At 39.2% G+C, this 20,333-nt stretch overlaps 1 protein-coding gene across 3 annotated transcripts in view; it reads left to right on the top strand.

Moving 5' to 3' along the window:
• Window positions 1-45: 45 nt before the first annotated feature.
• FUT8 (fucosyltransferase 8) overlaps window positions 46-20,333 on the top strand; it is a 104,297-nt gene continuing 84,009 nt past the window's right edge. For 2 of the 3 annotated variants that reach the window (XM_005522417.3, XM_014252116.2), the window contains exon 1: window positions 46-102. The gene's annotated coding sequence lies outside the window, so the exon portion shown is untranslated. The remainder of the gene's footprint in view (window positions 103-20,333) is intronic. The other variant, XM_088057860.1, reaches the window with a different exon arrangement.

Here is a 20,333-nt window from a genome sequence, read left to right as displayed (position 1 = left end):
CTCCCCCGCCCGCCAGCCCCGCCGCCCTCCCCCCCCCCCCCCCCACCGCCCGGCACCCGCGGCAGCGGCAGCGCGGGCTCCGCCGGCGGCGCCGGCACTCCGGTAAGGGGATGCGGGGGCTCGGCGGCAGCCGCGGCGGCGGCTTAGTACCTTGAGGTACCGAGGCGAGACGGGGCTGCTCCGGCTAGCGCTCCCCATCCCTCTCCCGGGCCTGGCGCCGCCGCTTTTGCGACTCGGGCGCTGCTCAGCAACCGCTGCCGCCGCCGCCGGGGTGGTGATGGCGGGGAGGGGGCCGGTCCCCGCCGTGTGCCGGGATCCCCGTGGGCTCCCTCCCCTGAGGGTCGCCGGTGGGGCCTGAGGCCGCCGGAGAGGGCGGCGGAGGAAGGGGAGGCCGGGGCTCGGCGGGCGGCCGGGGCATCACCGTGGGCGGGCGGGCCGGGCCCGGGAGGGGGATGCCTGCGAGCCCCGGGCGGCGGCGTTGCCCCGGGCGCGGCGCGGGCAGCGGGGTTCCCGCAGCGCGGAGCGCGGCTGCCGCCGTCCCGTGCGCCGCGGCCGCAGGGCGCGGGGGGCGGCCTCCAACTTTCCTTGTCCCGGGAACTGCGGCCGCCCGAGGGGACGCCTGGTCTTGGCAGGGAGGAATACGTGGGCTTTGAGTCCGGACCTCACGCTCTAGGGCCGCCTGGTAGCTCGAGGAGGTGCTTGTCTGTCGCGGGTACAGAGCCACCGGTTGTTGCCTGGGGCTTTTCCCACGGCGACCTTTCCTGTATTTCGGCACAACTGACTTTGGTCGTGGATCCTGTTAGTGGTGAGGCTCTGGCAATTTACTCTTAGGCGAACTCTTAGGCTTGACGTGTGCTCCGGTCTTTCACACGTGTGTGCAAGTAGGGCGCGCACTGTGTTCTTGATGCGCTGCGAGGACCAGGCTTTGAGGCTCTGCTCTCAGAAGCTCCTGGTTGAGGGTACAAGAGGCAGGAACTATAGTGCGGTGCTGCGGGTTGTACCAAGACGCTTAAGGGCAAAGACATCGGCTGTAAAATTGCTTGTTGAAGGACTGTAACTTCCTCGGGGCAGTACCTGCTGTAGCTGCACACATGGTACACTGTGATGCACATGCTGTGTGTACATGGATGTGACAAACAACCCTGCGTTCAGAACATTCTTGTACTATCTGAGATCTTGTATTAGCGCTTGGCACCTCTTGTTCTGTGTGTGTGTTTGTATACCGAAGCATACACATCAGCTGAACATTGTATGTTTCATTATTCGTGTGTACGTATATGCACACATACTCTTTCTCTCCCGAAGTACAGGATCTTAATGTCTAGGCCTGAAAGTTAATGCAGTAAATACTTCAAAAAGAGCGAGCATGAAAAGGTTTCTTGATTTCATAGTATTAATCTTATTTATTTTTTCTGAGTAATTTTCCACTTCAAGTCATCAAAAACTTCAGAAAAGTCTGAACTGCAAAAGCAAATAAGTGGCTAACTTGCCTATGCTGCTGGTGCTTGGTGTGCTTTTACAGATGACTGTTACAATTCCTTTCATTATTAAAGAAAATTAGCTATGAGGAATTGGTGACTCTGCTTTGATGTATTTCCAGTAGCGTCTGTTTCTCAGGTTATTGCAGGTGTGCTTACTGCCAGATTTTTATTGATGCTTGTTAGGGCTTCATGTGTATATGTACCTTAAGCAGGCACACTAGCATATTGCAGAGTTCGCATATTTTCCCAACTACATGTAATAAGACAGCCTTTTTCAAATTTGGAAGTATAATTATTACTCATATTTTCTGAGCAAGAAGTTCAGCAATGAGGGAAAGGCAGGAATCAACTTGGAGTGTTGAATCAGGCACGTTCACTCTTTTAGTGATGTAGCTGCCAGGAGACATTTGACAGCTGGGAAATACAGAAGTTCAGCTGGAAGTTGTAGCTTTCTTTCCCTTTTAGTCTGTTGTCTTTATTTGTTTAAAATTTTGGTGGTTTCATGGGCTGAACAACTGAAAATATGCTAGTTGTAGCTAATATGATATATATATAAAAAAGCTATACTCACTGGAGTAGAAATGGAGCTACTTCACCTTAAGTGAATCAGTAAAGGTTGTACTAAACCACATAGGGCTTCCCTTTGGTTTGACATTTGTGGTTTATGATCACTTTATTGACACTGCAAATAGAGACTTGATTGTATGATTGAATGCTTATGTATTATAAATAATGCACTCCATTCATAGTGTAAAAATTTTATTTTTGGTCTATTTCTGTTTTTGTGTGGCTGTATGGAAAAGGTGCTTTATCTGGCAGCTCTTTTCTAAACCAAATGATTTTCCCGGGCTTGGAAAGTATGCAGTTAAAAATAATAAATGATAATTTTATTTATAGTTTATCAGATCAGTCTGTTCATTGACATTTCAGTGGATAAAGATGAAGAAGATTTGGATTTGAGTATTTATATCTTGTTGCAGAGTCAGAATTAAAGTAAAAAGTCATTACTATGATCTTAGGCTGGTCTGGAGGGGGAGCTAGTGTCAAAGCAAAAGTGACTTAATTTTCTGGACGCCTTCAAAAGCTTGTTGTTTGGTCATAGATTATGCTTCTAATACAATAATGAAAACAAATATAGATGATACATGCTATGTATGATTGCATTAATATGCATCTCTTGTATGATAAAAATAATCTGCAAGTGAAGTGGTGTGTGATTTTTTTAGGGAAATAGAGTATGAGTTTTGCTATTGTGGAACAAAAACTATATCCAAAGAACTTTGAAGTTGCCAGATCAAGCTCTTATAAATCATGAAATGGCAGAATTGGAGGTTCTTGTAAGACATGTAATGTGGCCTATAAATGTAGTGTTAAATGTTACATTTTCCCCTACAATGTTGCTTTCAGTCTACAGCATAGAATGGCATAGATGGTGTTCAGTGTGTGACACTGAATCCTTTTTCTTGGTATCGAATAATGTGTGGCCTCACTATTTGTTTATGTGCTGTTCATACTGTACTTTCTTAATTTCCTCTTTTGCTGTTTCATTACCTTCTGTCTCTAGTGCCTGCATGTTTCACTACTAATATTTTCACATAAGTCTCCTGAGATGTATTATGTATTCCTTTGTGTTGAATATCCAATTTAGGACCTTTATGATATGATTTCTCAAAATAATGTTAGTGTTTTAATGATTTATGTGTTCTAAGATGTTTTCCCATAAAGATCTAATTTGCTAACAATAATCTGGCTTTTTTTTGGTTATTTTTAATAAATCCCTCAACAGGGATCCATGAATGCACATCTAGAAAAGATGCTTTATTTGTATGGTGTGTTGATTTAGACTGCAAGTATAAATGCTTAAATCTATTGCAGTGTTACTACCTCCAGGTAGTAAGTCCATAATTTTGGTGAAGAGTGCATTACTCATTAAAAGTTTGTGGGTGTTTTTGATACTTTTTTTTCTTTTAAAGATGATTTGTGTGCAAGAAAAAAGAAAATAAAAATTTCCAGGACAGTTATAATTCCCTCACTTGTCCTACAACACCTGTCGTATTAACAACACACTTGCCAACGTTTGCAGTGCATGTGTCAAGGTCATCATATCATATCATATCATATCATGTTGTTACTTATTTTTTTTTTCTAACACTTCTTTCAGTAACACAGCGAGAGTACCTTGGGCGCAAGGGCACAGAGAACAAGATCAAATAACCTTTAATTTTTGCGATGTGTCTATATATTTTTTTTGAGCCAACAGTTAGGTTTTTTATAGTCAACTGTTTAAAACTCCACAAAATTCTTTGCACATAACCAAAAGGTTCAACATTCTAAGTTAAAAAAAAAGTCACCAAGCCTGATGGACAGGAGGAAACCCTCTGCCCTGTGGGATTGCACGTATGACTAATACGCATATAGCATATAAGTCTTTTAAAATGTGGGAATTTGTCTATTTTGCCATGAGACTTGTGCCACTTGAGCTAGCTGGGAATGCGATACTAGTAATTTGTAATTCAGCTGTGCTCAAAATGATGTGGTCTGTGTATGGTTTTCTGAGGTTTTTAAGTGTTTGAAACTAGAGTTGAAACTCTGGAATCTTGGATTGTATTCCACACTCTGGGAGTGAGCATGTTCTGTTGGATGCTTTTTCTGCTTATTCCTTGTGTGGTATCTCCCTGTCCCAATCTTCTTTGCCCTATTCTGAAATTTTCATCACAATCCTATTTTCCTCAAGTAAACTGTTTGTTTCTTGCTAAAGGGCTTCTTATCTGACATCCAGTATTGCTGTACATAGAGATTCTAACTAATAAATTGTTTATCCCAGTTTCTTTCACTGTTTGAATCCTTTCTGGCTTTTTGCAGTCCTGTCTTGCTGGTCTGTCCACTACCCACAGTTTCACATCCAGTTCTCTGTTATAAAAAGCATCTCTTCTCTCTGTGTTGTGCATTTCCATTGGCTCCTGTAGTTCTGTCTTCTGTAGTTTTTCACCTTCAATTTTGTGCTTCATTCTTCCTGACTTCTCTCATCTGAATTTGTTTTTTCCTTTCCTACCTGTCTTCCTATGCGTTTCAGACTTGGTCTGTATCCCAAACTCAAGATTGTGTTCGCTGTGTCAACTGTATAATTTTTTTCCCATTTTGCACTTCTGTCTTTAGTCAAATTTTATTGGTTCCTCTTTTCCACCCTTTTGTTTACATGGATAGCTTATGTTTTCATACTTGTTGGATCCAACAGGGGTATCACTGATAATAAATTTAGATGCTGGTGATCCATCCTGATAGTCAGGGAAGCAAGCAGGCCCATCAAGGGATGAGCTTGACTTTGTGGGGAACTCATGTCTGAGCTGCAGTGCAAAAATGGGATATACAAACAGGGGCAGCTGGGACAGGCTACAAAGGAGAAATTTAGAAAAATTGTCCTGGTATGCAGGGGTGGCACTAAGAGAGCCAATGTTCACCTAGAGATGACACTTAGGAGGCAGATCAAGGACAGCAAGAAGAGTTTCTTGTAGTACTTGAGTAGTGAAAAGCACAACAAATGAAATAGGAGATTCTTTGGGAAACTGATGTGTCACAGTGACAGTGGATACAAGTAAGGCTGGGGTACCCTGATCCCTCTGTTCTTTGGCTGAGTCACTGCCAGCAAGGTCTCCCAGGCTGCTGTGCTTAGTAACAAGGGTTTGAGGAGAGCAGCTGCCAGCAGTGGCCGAGGATTCAGCTCGGGATTATTGAGAGAACTCAAATCCTACCAATATCAAATATCAAATCCTACCAGTGCATGAGGTCAAATGGACTGTGCCTGTGAATGTTGATAGAGCTGGTCAGAGTCACAGCCAGGTCCTTCCCCATCATCTTTGAAGTATCTTGGATACCAGAAGACCCTTCCAATGGCTGAACAAATGTATATGTTTCACCCTCTAAAAAGGCCAAAATACAGCCCAAAGAGCCACAAATGGGGTAGCTTCCTTTTTGTCCTGGGAAAATAAGGACATGGGTGTTCTTGGAGCACATTTCTGGTCACAAGAAAGAAGTAAATGGGAGCAATCAGCATGGATTTATCAAAGGCAAATCATGATGAGGCAGATTGCATTATATGGTAAGCTGACTGAATGTTTGGATGAGGTAAGAACGGTGGATTTAATTTTCCTGGACTTAGTAAGATTTTCAGCTCTGTCTCCAGCAATATTCTTATATCGAGATTTGGACATTACAGGTTGCTGGGGAATATAGACAATATAAAAAGACTGGTTGGATGGATGGACTCAGAAAGAAGTGCTTAATGTGTCATATAGGGAAGTTGGTAGCAAGAGGGGTACTGCATTTAGGGATTTGTCCTGAGTAGTGACAAACTCTGCTTTCGTGCTTGCAGATGATACCCAAATTGGGGGGAATAGTTGCTATGCTTGATGATGGGGCTGCCATTCAGATGGACTTCGTCACTATGAACACAAGGCCTGTCTGGAGCTTTATTCAAGAACAACTGCAAAGTCCCACACTGGTGAAAGAGGAGCATCTTGTGATACAGGCTGGGGACTGACAGGCTGGAAAGCAGCTCTGCTGGAGAAACCTGGGGTGCTGGCAGACAGCATGGATCAGCAGCATGCCCCTGCAGAATCACAGAATGGTTCCCAGCTACCAGTGTAAAGCACAGCACTGAGGACTGCTAAGGAAAAGAAAAAAAAATGAACTCTATCTCAGTCAGACCCTATACAAAGGGACATAAAAGATCCTCTAATTCCAATCCCCCTTCCATGGGCAGGGACACCTTCCACTAGAACAGGTTGCTCAGAGCCCCATCCAGCCTGGCCTTGAACACTTCCAGGGATGGGCCATCCACAGCCTCACTGGGTAACGTGATCCAGAGTTCCACCACATTCACAGTAAAAAGTTTCTTCCTAGTATCTTGTCTAAACTTTCCCTTTTTTAGCTGAAGGCCATCCTCCCTTGCCCCTTCACTACATGCCCTCCTTATAGCCCTTGTTTTTAAGTCCCACTCCAGCTGTCATGTAGACTCCCTTTAGGTACTAGAAAGTGCTCTAAGGTTTCACAGGAGCCTTCTCTCCTTTTCCCCTCCCTTTCCCTCTTGCTCTCCACAACCCTGGCTCTCTCAGCCTAAAGAAATGAAGGGCAACAACATCCTGGACTCTATGAGAAGGAACATAGCCAGCAGATGGAGGGAAGTGGTTGTCCCTCTCTACTTGGTGTTCATTAGACTGCATCTACAGTGCACTGCCCAGTTTTGGGACTCTCAATGCAGAAAAGACATTGATAAATAGAAATGAAGTTGGTGAAGGACTAACAAGATGATTAGGGAGCTGGAACACTTGTCCTGTGAGGAGAGGCTGAGAGAGACAGGTTTGTTCAGCTATAGAAACAGGTGATCTCAGTGGGATCAAACAACAACATACTGTTTTTTTTTGAGGACATCACTGAGAAGATGGAGTCAGGCTCTTTTACTGAGATACGTGGGCAGAGGACATGAGGCAGTGTTCGTAAATTGGAACAAAGAAGGTTCAGGCTGGATAGAAGGAAAAACTCTTTCCATGGGGGTATTGAAGCTGTGTAAGAGGTTGCCCTGAGAAGCTGTGTAGCTTCTGTCTTAGAGGTTTTCAGGACCCAAATAGGAAAGCTGAGCAACCCATTCTTAACTCATATCTGACTTAGAGCAGAGAGATTGGACTGAGGGACATGTGGAGGTCCCTTCCAAGCTCTGTTATCCTGTGAGCCTACAGCTGTGTATCTTTAGTTCCCAGAAGCCTTAGAGGATTGGAATAAGTACAGACAGAATATGTAGGTGGCTCAGCTGCAACATATCAAAACAAAATCAGAAACAGTGACATTACAGTGAGCTTGACAAGAGCATCACTTGTATGTCAGGTTTAGCATTTTGCAGTCTCTTAGAAAGATGCGTGTAGCACATCCGAGTGATTAAACTTTTTGAGGAAAAATAATCTTTTGTAATGAGGCGAAAGTGTATTTTTTATGGAGCTTTCCTTGGAAAGAGGAAAAATATGTTTTGCATGCTGTGTAAATATTGAAGCAGCTTGACATGGGCACCTGGCACAGAATGGGTCATCTTGAAAAGCCTTTGGCAATTTAAAGTGAAAAATGATTCTTCTAAAAGGAAGTATCTGTCAGCCTTAAAAGTTGGTGATCTCCACTGGTCATTTGTCATAAGTATGTAAATTCCTATTATGTAGCCCATAATGCATCATTTCAAGGTGGTGATTTTCTGACAATCTGTTAAATCAGTTGCAATCAATTCTGTCTCCCCCCCTGCCCCCCCACCTTCAAATATTATATCCTAAATCCCTCACATGATTATTGTTTCTTCCTGCTCTTTTCTCCCTTCCCTGCCACATTTTCAGGGTTAGGAATAAATAAAGGAAGAGAAGTAGTCCTAAGATGCAAGAAGCCCAGTAACTGTTTCGGAAGACTTTTGGCTAAAAGTCTCCAAATCGGAAGAGTTGCCTGTGACAGAGAACTCTTGTGAAAAAACAGGCTGGATATTTAAAATTTGTTTTTGTTATTTAAGTATGAAATGTTATATGAAGTATGATCTTTTTCAGAGTTTTTTGCCTCTTCATTTGTATTTTCTAACTTGTACTCTTCAGGTATCCTCCCTAAAACAAATGGTGATTTCCGTAGGAAAGCATAGTTTCCAGTAATCAATGATTGTCTTTAGTTCCTTCAAATATTAGATATTTATAGAGCATAATGTGCATAATTTATTTTCAGAATATATAACACAGTAAAAATAAATAGTTCATCTGTTGGTCATTCTAGAACTTGATGGAGTTTGTGCTGCTACAATTGCTTTGTGGTAGCAATATTCTGAATGTAAATGCTTTTAAGGAGTGTGCTTTCATTATATGTTTGCTTCATAATCTTATAATATGATGCATAATTTTCTATAATGTTAGAGAATTTCTTTTGTGAGGCAGTTAATAGCAATAAATATCACCATGAGCTACAGACTCTTTAGAAGCTTGTGGAACATTGCTGTGAATATCTTATGGACATCAACTTTGACTTGCTGTGAATTAAACTTTTTTTTCAAAGCATTGCTCTTACAAAAGGTTTTGTAAAAGACCAGTAGGAATTCTCTTCCAATAACCTCCCAATGTTCATCTTCAGTTTATAGTATTACTTATGTTTTACTTCACCATAATTTATTTGCACATTGACACAGTAACTTTTCGAGGTAAATTTGATTTGTATGGGTATACATATATATTTTTCTCTCTCCCTCCACCCCCTTTTTGATTTTCTCCCAGCCTGAGTTGTATAAAACCGTGGCAGGGTACCTATGTCTTTAGTTTTGCTCAGCCACATAGGCAAGCATTTGTTTCGTATTTAGGGCAAGATTTGAATATAGAGGAGAAAAACTTAAAACCAAACATAAATGTTTTCCTTACTGTTGAGGGTTTTAGTGAGACACCTTTGTGCTATTGTGCCATGTCTCACTATGCTTAGATAGTCTCTGCCCTTCCTTTTTCTGTAGTCTGGGGTCTAGAATGACTTGTTCACAGTTTACAGTCTTCTCAATGCATGTCTTCACATTTCTGTTCAATAACTCAATCTGTTTCACAGTTATCTTGGGATTTGTTTTTTAATGGTACAGCATCTGACTTTTTTGATCTGTCTATTGCTTGGGGTGTTTTTAAGTTATAGCAGCTAGGACAGCATGAATTACACCTTTTTCCTCATGTGGCCCACTCGAGGCATTCAGTGGCATTGAAAGATGTTCTTGAGTTCTTGTCCTTGAGTTACTCTTCATTGCAGATGCCTGCTCAGCAGTCTGGATTTTGGATTGAACTGCTAGACATTCTCTTTGCAATGCTTTTTGTCTTTTTAGCATCAATTAGGTGGTGCTGGACTAGGTTTCAATACTCTGAAGTTTACTCTGCCAGGCTGTAAAGATGGATGGCGATTTTGGTAATATGGCAGCTTACATTATACTCTACGACAGTATTTTCAAATTCTGCAGATACATGCTTTGTGTACTTCCTAGGGAGCAGGGGATGTTCCCTAGCAGGTTGTTGGTGTTTTTTTCTGATGTAATTTTTTTCTTTTCAGTGGCAGCGGGATCTTTGTAATGTGTGTGAGAAAGCCCTTTTTTCCTTCTTCACTTAATTACAATGGATAGTGCTCTTACAGATGAGGAATTCAGTATAAGTAGAGCAAAGAGATGTTGGTCTCTAAAGGAACCAGGCATACATATGAGATACAGAGAGATCAACATAATTTAAAATGCTTATTTGATTTTCCTGTATGACGTACTGCAGCATCACGCATAGGTTATGTTAATAATTCTGCAGATTCTGTGTCTACCGAAGAGCTGAGAGCACATGGTCTGTATTCAGTTGCTTTCTCTTAAGACCCTTCTGTATGTGTGCACAAAGTCACTTGCAGTTTATCCTTAGGTGCACTGAGCACATCTATTTGCTTCAAGCTGTTGGGACAAGAATAGGAAATATCCCCAGTACTGAAATCTGACATAGGGTCATAAAACCATGTGTTGAGATGTGACAGGATATGCTGACATCTCTTCACCATAGATGTTTTGATGTTAGACTTTGCAAAGAATGAATTTGAAATACTGTTTTACAGAGCATTGGTTTTTGCTTACTTCCAAATCCAGTGCTTCCAGAAGTCCTGCAGCAGATAAGATCCCGCTCTCCCAGATTTGAGAAGACGTTCATGGTTTTGCGACAAACTGTATCTTCAGTTAAGACTTCCAAGACTGTGCCTTCTGTGGCACATGTTCTTATGTAGATTGTGAGTTCATTTACTTTTCCAAATGTATCAGTCTCTGGTTTGCTGTTTGAGTGCTGCTGCTCTTTGGGGTGTGCTTGCTCATTCTTCACAAGAATAAAAGGGGAAGTGTCGCATTTGGTTGCCTGCTAAGTGGATTGCTTAACTGCATGCATGTCCCCTGTGTTGGTTTGCTCACAGTTACAGGTTCCACCAGTGGTTAAAATACCCTTTTATCCAGCTCTTTATGTCAAGTGGACAGCAGTTGTCCTTAGAGTCCTTTAAGTCATTTTTGTCTGCAGTTTTTGTTGACATGACATGTTTTCCCCCCTGCCCCATCTGATCTTTGATTGGGCCTTTTATATTTGCTAACTCTGGGGAATCCCTTTTGGGCTGTCTGATTCCAGGTTTACTCTTGCTTACATAACATCCTGCTTTCTCCAGCGGAGAGCTCTTTTCCTAGAGGAGAGATTTGGAAGACGATCATAAAATTGACTGTGGTACAATATAGTAGAGATTTTCAGGTATTTTCAAGTCATGCCATGGTGATTGAGACATTGGTATGATATCCTGAATGTCATGGAGTCATAGAACGGTTTGTGTAGGAAGAGACCTTAAAGATCATTCAGTTCCAATCCCCCTGCCATGGGCAGGGATACTTTTCACTAGACCAGATTTCTTAGAGCTCCAGCCTGACCTTGACTGCTTCAAGGGATGGGGGCATTCACAGCTTCTCCAGACAATCTGTTTCAGTGCCTCACCACCCTCACAATTCTTAGGAAGAAAACAATTTCTTCCTATTGTCTGATCTAGATCTACTCTCAGTTTGTCCTGCCACTACATGCTCTTGTCAAAAGTCCCTCTCTGTCTTTCTTGCAGCCTCCCTTCAGGTACTGGAAGGTAGCAATTAGGTCACCCTGAAGCCTTCTCTTTTGCAGGCTGAACAAACCAAATTCTGCCAGTCTTTCCTCACAGGAGAGGTGTTTTGCTATAGATTGTTTAGAAAATAAAATGATTCATCTTGGCCTTTTGATTTTATAGAATTATATGACTAATTTTTTATGCTTTCAAAAATATGAGTTATAAATGGAGGTAATGGTTTAGTGTCCCATCCAAAATGCTTACCAAGGTATCAATTATATGGTTATATTTGAAAACAAGTGGGAAAAATAGTTAGCAGAATTGTATCTTGTTTATTTCAGAGTGCTATCTTGAAGGCACATGCAGATTCTGAACAGCTTTCATGCAGAGTCAGGCCTTTTGACTTTCATCATGTTTATATAGCTAATATAAATACAGAAGCACTTTTTCACAGTCCTTAAATTTTCATTTAAATATATTTCCTTGTGGTGCTGATGTAAAATGCTGCAATATGGTCATACTGTGCTGGACAGCCAAGGTGCAGCCTAGGTGTTCCTGGAAATTGTTTCCTGCTGAGAAGTTTGTAAATAGTGGGTGAAAGTCACTGGCAACCTCAAGTCAAACTTATTTAGCCGGTTTTTTGTTTCTTTAAGGGTTTTACTGTGATCTGACTTCTAGGACAGTAAAGAACTGCTTGTGTACTTAATGTTCTCTGTGCCATTCTGTTGTGCAAGAGCTCCTTGAAGTCATAAGCAAATAGGGAATCTTTAGATTGATAACCTTTTGTTAGTGGCTTTTCTCTTGAAGTCTTCTACAGTTGTCTAGTATTTAACTTCTTACCATCCCTGGCAGAAGCAACCACAATGAAATTGATTATTTATCTGATTTAAGCATATCTTATCAAAAAAGGTCATAGTTTTAACTGTTCATTAATACCATGAAATGGAAGCATTTGGGATGCTCATTTGGACAGTTCTTTGCTTGGTTTTTGCTTGAAAACCTTTTATTAATATGGTGTTTATTAACTGTCATCACCTGGTGCTGAATTGTACCTAGAACTCATGGCCCTTAGGTTCTGCCTTTTTTTTTTTTTTTTCCTTATGTTAAGTCAGATGTGATTGTAGATAGAAAAAGATGCTGTGAACCATGGATTCCCATCTGAGAATTCTTCAGCTGTGTTTGGATATGCTGTGTGAAGACTTACTGTTATTTTGAAGGTGGATAGTCCCAGGTGTGCACTTAGTATGTGCTAACATAAAAAAATAGTGTGACAGTATTTAAGAATAAACAATGATAAACCAGAATGGAATATTGTCATTTGAACTGATTTTTAATGACACTTGTACTATTACAGGCATCTGTCTCCCCTTAATTGCGCTAATTACATAGGTGTAACTGGTGACAGCACGTATAGTGTGTAGAGAAGAGATATTTGGAAGGCAGACTCATTAGTTCTTGAGGGTGCATTTTGAGCTTCAACAAAACATTTTGTGTCTCATCTGTCTTTTATCTTGTACATTTTCAGCTTTAGACTTTCTATTTCCTGATGGCAATGTATGAAGTGTAGTGACAAGTTTGTCCTTCTTTATCCAGTAGGCTCTCTAATGAGTTCAGTGATGGACAGCACTGATGTCAAGCTGTATCTCTGTAAAACTAAGTGTACAGTGAAAGCTGCTACAAATTTTGCTTGTATATCAGGCTTAAGACTACATACGATTTTTGTTTTTTTAAACATTGTCTCAATGTCTATACTTTCATATTTCCCAGAGTTCATCCATTTCCTACTGTCCTGTTAACTGGGGTCAGGATTTAGAAGAAACCCCTTTTTCTTGATTCTGTATCTCTTGGTGTTTGAGTACTGCCTTGTTTTCTTTGCTTGGTGTCTGTCAGCATCTCTGACTGATGGGAAATGGTAATCTGTGGTTAAATGAAGCAGCTGCTACAAAGGAAAACAGAAGTGGTGCTTGTACAATTTATAAAGTTCTTTGCTGTTTGTATAGTATAGCTTGAATATATACATATTATATGCATATGGACAGATGTATGTGCAAAACTATATAATTATACCAGATTATACTGGTCACATAGGGTGGCTCGTACCACAGTCACTGGGTAGTGTAGGGAAACCTCATTACTACCACTGTATACTTTCGTTGGGTATGAATAAAGCATTTTTTGTGGGGCCTTTAACCCACAGTAAATTAATTGCAATGTTTATCCGCGCTCCTTCATACATTATAAACTTAAAAAAAAAAAAAGGCGAAATTCAACTTGATTAAAAATCAACTTTTGTAACTTTTTTGCTTTTTATCCCTATGTAGGAAGGACATAGGTATAATTTGCTAAACATTTTCTTCATAAATTAAGCATGAGAGAAGTAAGAAAGTTATAAAAGATTGGGTAATGGATAGTAAAAGTGGGAGGTAGAAAAATAACAACCATTTCAGGAGGAACATTGAAGTGTACATTTGAAGGAATAATATTTTAATATCACACTCTTAGTCTGTTTGTGATGAAGCCTGCTCAAGGAAAAGATGTCAAAAATTTTTCAAATACCAGCAACTTAAAAGACCTGAAATCTCTGAAATGAAATGTACTCTAGTATTAGTACATATTTTTTTCCCTAACATTTAGATTCCATAGAACTCGGTGTGTAGTATCAAGGAATGTATTCAAAGGCATTTTCTGAATGATATAAATTGCATGGGTTTTCTGTATTATATTTATGCTGATGGAATTATATTTAATACAGATTTTCAGCTTCCTTCATTATCCGGCACCTACATTGCAGGAAGGTCTTTCAGATTTTGTTATTGAAAATCCCTGACCACTTCTTTGATCTTAATTGCCAGGATCTTAAATTTGATAGACTTCTTGACTGTGTTTGAAGATTTGTTTGATGATCTACCTTTGATTAACCTGTCTGATAAACATGAACATTTACTGTGTCTGATAAACATGAAGCTGCACTGCTCTCTCAAGGGAAGCAGTGTTGTGTGTTCCTTTTTTTCTCAGCTTCCTGGTTGCTGAACGCTGCTTGCATCTGTTCTTAGCCTTCCCACGGAGGAGCAGTGGCAGCAGTACAGAATTGATACTATCTTTGAAATCTGCACAGCTGCTGGTATGGGTCTGAGTCACAGCAGTGAGGTTGACCACAATCTTGTTAATGCACTGCTACTTGACCAGTCACTTAATAAAAGCAGAGTCATTCAAGCTGATCGATGATAGACTTTGGAATAAAGTGCTATGATTTTTATTTGGTTCTTGTTTGAAAAGCTTTAAAGGAAAGATGAAATTATGTATGAATTCCTAGTATAATTTCCAGAGCAAAATCAAACCATGTGCTCACGGTAGGAAGGTTTGAAAAACGTACCTTTTCCAGAAGGTTGGAAAAAAATCAAGAAAGAAAAGGGTGAGGCATCTAAGGCACAATAGAAAATGTAGTTTCTTTCTTTTAGTTTGCTAAATAATTTGTTTCAATTCACCCATCGAGGATTTTTAATAATTCTCTTGGTGTTGGTATTTCTCTTGTGTGTTAAAGTATTTTTCAATATAAATTTTCTCCAGCTGTAAAAGACTTGAGTAATGGTATTTGTAGGGGTAGCTGGTATTTGCAGTGGGTAGTAAGGTGTATATTTTTTAATTTTTAAAAGACTTTACCTGCTTTATGTCAGAACTTTGATAGTGTGAATTAAATTCCACACTTTAAAACAATCCTGCAAAATAAAAAGCAAGGTTCTGTAGCTTTTTTATATAAATATGAACTAGAAACAAATAAGACTTTTGTTGGCTTACAGCCATGTTCCTTTGTGTTGTGTTTTCAACATCACAGTTGTTTTTCAGTGACATGTATGCTACTGTCTGTCTTCTATGAAGCTTGCTGATTTTTTTTTTCTTGTGACTGTCAAATATTGTCTTTTGGTAGGATGAATTTTGATTTTCTCTTTTGAACTAATTAGTGCAACAGATATCAAATAAACATGAGGCATGAACAATTTTCTACCTCAAATTCAAGCCCAGGTTTGATTTTTTAAAATTTTGTTTCTTGACCTATTTTTAAATGAATGGGTTTTTCCAGCATTTCAGCTTGTAGATTGTTGTTCCTTCTGTATGTTCACTGTATTCTCACTTAACAGCATTCTTAATTGGGTTTTCCTGACAGCTTTTTTTCTAGTCTTTTCATTCATTACCCTGTATCTACAGAGTGTTCTGTCTGTGTGATTTTCTTTCCTTTAAATTTTCTCATTCTTTTGGTTGAATTTCTAAAGATAGTTACTACTTTCTCCTCTTTTTTTTTTTTAATGTACTTTTCCAGACTTTATCTGCACTTAATTTTAGTTTCCTTAAGCTGGTTTGATTTCAAATCCCTTTTGACTGCATCATCACTAATAAAGTGGACCATTGTTTGTTACTGAGGACAGCTGGCACAGATTGAGATTTGTCCTTTCTGTTAATCTTTCAGCCTTAAAACAGGTAGCTCTGTGCTCAGTACTGTTGGAAGTTTTCCCAGCCATGTGATAACCCTCAGATTGTTCCCAGAGGTTGAGAGAGTGCAGTTGGCCTTTATCAAAAGTATTTCAGGACTTGTTCTGACACGATGATTTGCATTTCAGTCTCTGGGAAGGTTTTAGCCATTAATGTATTGATGTAACCTTTAAGGTTAACTTTTGTAAAGGCAATAGTTAAGCCAGTTACCAACTGGAGGTTAGCTCAGTTTTATCTGTTACCTGCTTCCTAAAAGGCCTACTCTGTGAATCATTAATATTAATCTTGTGCTTTGAATCATTCTGCTAGCTGTCTAGAAAAAAAACCCAAACAGTACCCAACAACCAAAAAAAACCCCAAAAAAACCCAAAGCAATTTCAACAGTCCCTCTAACACCCTCATCCACTTAAATTTTCTGGTTTGGTGATTTATAGGGGGTCAACATTTTCCTGCTCACTGTAGCTTCACCATTCTAATGTGATGCAGAATATTTGGCATCTGTTGCATTCTTTATTTCAGAACAGATATTCTAATCTTAAGATGTTCAAGACAAGATTTCCTGCCCCACCCTATATATCTGTGTTCCCTGAGCCAAGTATGCCTTCTAACAGGATGGAGTACCTCACAAAATGTGTTGTGTCAGTTGAGTTATATTTTTGTTTACTTGCCGAGATTTCCAGCTACCCTTGTTTTCATTCCCATAGTTCTTGTATTAGTTTGCTGACAAGCAGAAGTTTGCAAGGAAGCTCTGGAGATGTTCTACTGTTTGCCACCTTCTCCTCCCTGTGACCCTTTAGCTACCCACACTTGCCACTCATTCCTTTGGAGCTGTGATCTAGGTTGCCATTTGTAAGTCTTGTTATTTTATTAAAGAGGACAGTCTTTGCCTTTAATTTGCTCACTGGTGATTTGAATGACAGCAGAGTTTTAGCCTGCCAGGCTGGGAAGCACAGATGGCACTTCACATGGCTGAGAAAAAGTGGAACTCTGGGGAAAAGAAGCATATGTTTTCCTGGATTTGAGAGAACTAAAAGAGGTCCACTGCTTGAAGTGTTTTTCCAAATTTTCCCCAGATTTGCACTACACATGAAGTAGTGTAATGTATTAGCAATGTCACTTTAGCATACACAAAACTTTGTAAAGTGACACTGAACAACAGTGATGTGTCTTCCAGGAATAATGGGATGTGTCAGCTAGGGCCATGTAAATGAAAGGGAGAAATTAGTCAAGTGGTTGGGCCAATGTGTCTTGAGGGAGAGGAGCAGGAAAGAACTTGAGAACAGTGCAGTTCTCAAGTTCTCAAAATAGGTTTATTTCCTTCTGAGTCGCCTAGCTCCTGGCAAGTGGATGGATTAAAAATGTGTTTATATTTGGGATAGTATTTTATAACTTAATTCTTTATTTGCCCCTTTAATATGCCCATAAAAGAAGTCAGTAGATTGTGCACTGTTCTGTGTACTGCATCAGTTTTGTGGAGTGTTCTGAGTTTGTGCCTTGAGAAACCATTATGTGTTAAAATTTCAATATCATGAAGAGATTTTGTACCTTAAAGCAACTATTTTATATTTTCTTCTGTAAAGGATAAGCACTTAATGATACTAAATTTTGTTCCTAATTGTTGTTTGTGCTGTTAAAAATGGTGTGCTCTTAGAACAATGTCAAAGTGGCAAAGTACTGTGGAGATTTTTGTATTTTATGTTTATTTTGATGAATATTGAGGAATAATGCTCCCAGATCTGGTTTGATTGAAAGTGGAATTTCGTTGACCAACTTGTATGTCCTTTTCAAACCAGCGGTAATCAAAGCTTGTTTGAAGGGGAGCCTCCTATACCGAACTGAATTGCAGAAAGAATCCTGTGCACTTCTCTGCAAAGCAGATGATTCCTGAGTGCTTCTTCTCTGTGCAGTAGAAGTTTGGTGATTTGAATCTGTACCTTGCATATGCCAACTTTTTTAGCTCTTAGCAGTAAGGAATCTGAAGAAAAAAAATGCAACAAAACCAAACCCCAAACCATTATATAATGTATATAGAAAACCCTATATGATTTTTTTTTAATATATACATGAAAATATATACATATTTCCTTCTGTCTCTGTGGGATGTTTGTCTTTACATACTTGTTTTAAGAAATTTGCTTAGTACCAGAAATTAGTATGCTGCCAGACAGATGGATTGATGGGTATAGGAGAAATGAAATTAAGTTTTTCAGTTATATACCTACTTCTCTGTGAGAAAGATACTGATAAAATCATGTTCTGAGCCTCACTTGGGCTTCCCAAAGGAGTAATTTTCTATTTCTTTTTCTTTACCAATTTACTGATTTTGTTTGTTTGAAGTGGTTTTGTTGTGCTTAAATTGTTTAAAATAGATTCTTTTCATGCAGTGTTCTCCCTAACATAGGTTCGGTCACTTCTCTTGAAACTTGAAGCTGGAGAGCCAGCAGTGGAATATGCAGGTGACTTTACTAAATAGCTGGTCAGTAGGCTTCAGAAATTGCTTTTTCTGGAGAAGGTAGGATTGTCACACTTAGGAGTAGATTAATATAAATTCTGAATAATAGAAAATGTTTAATAAAAAAAAAATAAATTGCAAATTCACATATATGAGCACTGATAAGAACTCCTGATAAAACCAGACTGGTGATCAGAGGCAGATTGCTGTTGTATGACCCAGCTCCTGATCTGCTTCCTTCTCAGATGATGTGGCTTGGGGAGAGTAACGTGATTCTAAATCACACCAGCTGGTTTGTAGCTTTTAAAAACAGATTTTTAGGACCAGGCAATAAAGCATTCATTGATTTACATTTACATTTGCATTAGCTCTGATCACAGTCACACTCAGAAAAGAGCAAGTCATTTGGATAAGAAAGAACTGTTAGTGTGATTAAGCTGAATTTGCCTTCTTAAAGGAGAAAGAAAGCATTTGTCAACTGAGACCTGGGAATAAATAACAATAGTCTTTATTGGGTATGGGGGCATTTATGGGAGAGAAACATCAGAAAATAAATATCTGAGGCATAAATTTAAGAACAAATCTTGTTTGAAAATCAGAAGATGAGGTCTAGTCTGAGTAATGGGAAGAAAGAAATTCAGTGGCTCAAGATGATCTTTATTATATTTATGTAAGAATACCATGTAAAATGATCCTGGACTCAGAAATTAAAAATGAACATTGGAGATTTCTTGGTACTAGAGTAACAGAAATCCCTGAGAAAGATGGTAGAGCAGATAGGGAAATACTTGATTGTTATTTGTAATAAAGTTTTCAGTTTTACAAATTCTGTTCCTTAGATCTACCACTGGTATCCTGTACATATCTGAAGGGGATATTTATTACTTTTAATTTTTCTCTTAGTGCAAAGTTTGTTTTCTTCTGAAGCAGAGGCAATTTGCCATTCTCTAAAGGTGGGATTTTGAGTGGTGAGTCTGATTTGTCCTGTGGTATTGGGAAAGTAGTCCTGGCCTGGCATATGGGTCTAGTGTCTGTGTTAAGAATTAAATCAGTTTGCCCCAGTCAAATGGAGAAGGGATGGGAGAAGTGTTTCCTTTTTTCTTCTTCCATGATGCAACCCTCTTTGTTCCTAAGGTTATGTAGGTATTTTCATCTAACACTTCTCTAGTTACAGTCACTAAAGTGTGGCATCCTTGAACTCTATTACCTTGCTCTTGTGCTTTCAAGTTTTGTGTGTTTTTAAAATGCAACTTAAATTATATGAAAAGTGTTGATGGAATGTTTTGATCGTAATGCAGAAGACTGGATTGAGCACTGCAGAAGTTGCTGAATCCTTTATAAAGATATATATATATATTTTAATTTAAAGAAAAAAGAAAAAAGGTAATGACTAGTCTGTGTACACCCAGCAATTCAAAGTCATAACTGGGCATATAACTAAGATTTCCCATCCATAAGGTCACTTCATGACCTTTATTTTTGAAAAGATCTGTGTAAGAGGGCAAATTTATCTGGAAGGAACCACTATCTAATTAATGATATTTGTAAATACTCTTGAGGTGGTTGAAACACAAATGCAAAGATTTTTTAAAAATACTTTCAGTTTTTACATGAATGGAATTAAAATCTCAGGATTTATTAGCAATACTAAGCTGTAGAATTGTGAAGTTTTTGCTAGTTTTGAATGTTTCAGAGTAGGCTGGCTGTTTTAAGGTAATCACAATTTATGTAAAGTGACTGTATTCTTTTTATGGAAGTGTGGGAAAAAACCCAAAGAGCTTTATTTCTCTCCTCTTATTAGTGTAGGGCATGGTGATTTCCCCAGCCTGAAAGGTCTGGAAGGCCTTTTGGTACTGCTTGCAAATCTATTGCTTAAAAATAAAATTTAGTAATAGTTCTTGTTGTTACATGAAATATAGATGTTTCCACTTCATGTTTACCATGAGCCAATCTGTCTGAATCTATTTTTCCATATGTATGGCTCACATAATGTACTACCTTCTACTCGTTAATGAGGTTGGAAATATGAACTTGTAAGAAAATACATCATAATGCTTCATACAAAAGTAAAAGTAAACATCATTCTAGACCATGCTCTAATGTTTTCCCTGTAGGGCTACCTCTTGGAACAAGTGGACTGCGAATTTTGTTCTGCTTGGCTTCTTGAGTCACCTTCAGCTGAAAGTTTCACCTCTCCATTTTTGTGAAGCAGGCAGTGTAGCTGATTTGATGAAAGCTACAATAAAAGAACGAGTTTATTTTTTCTCATTTTACTTTTTATACATGAAGTAACTGGG

Source organism: Pseudopodoces humilis, chromosome 7, assembly GCF_049639895.1.
Source record: "Pseudopodoces humilis isolate 2021_Gansu_Grassland_sample_001 chromosome 7, ASM4963989v1, whole genome shotgun sequence".
In the NCBI taxonomy this organism is placed as follows: Eukaryota; Metazoa; Chordata; class Aves; order Passeriformes; family Paridae; genus Pseudopodoces; species Pseudopodoces humilis.
The sequence above is the reverse complement of the archived record's forward strand: the minus strand, read 5'-3'. Positions and strand labels throughout refer to the sequence as shown.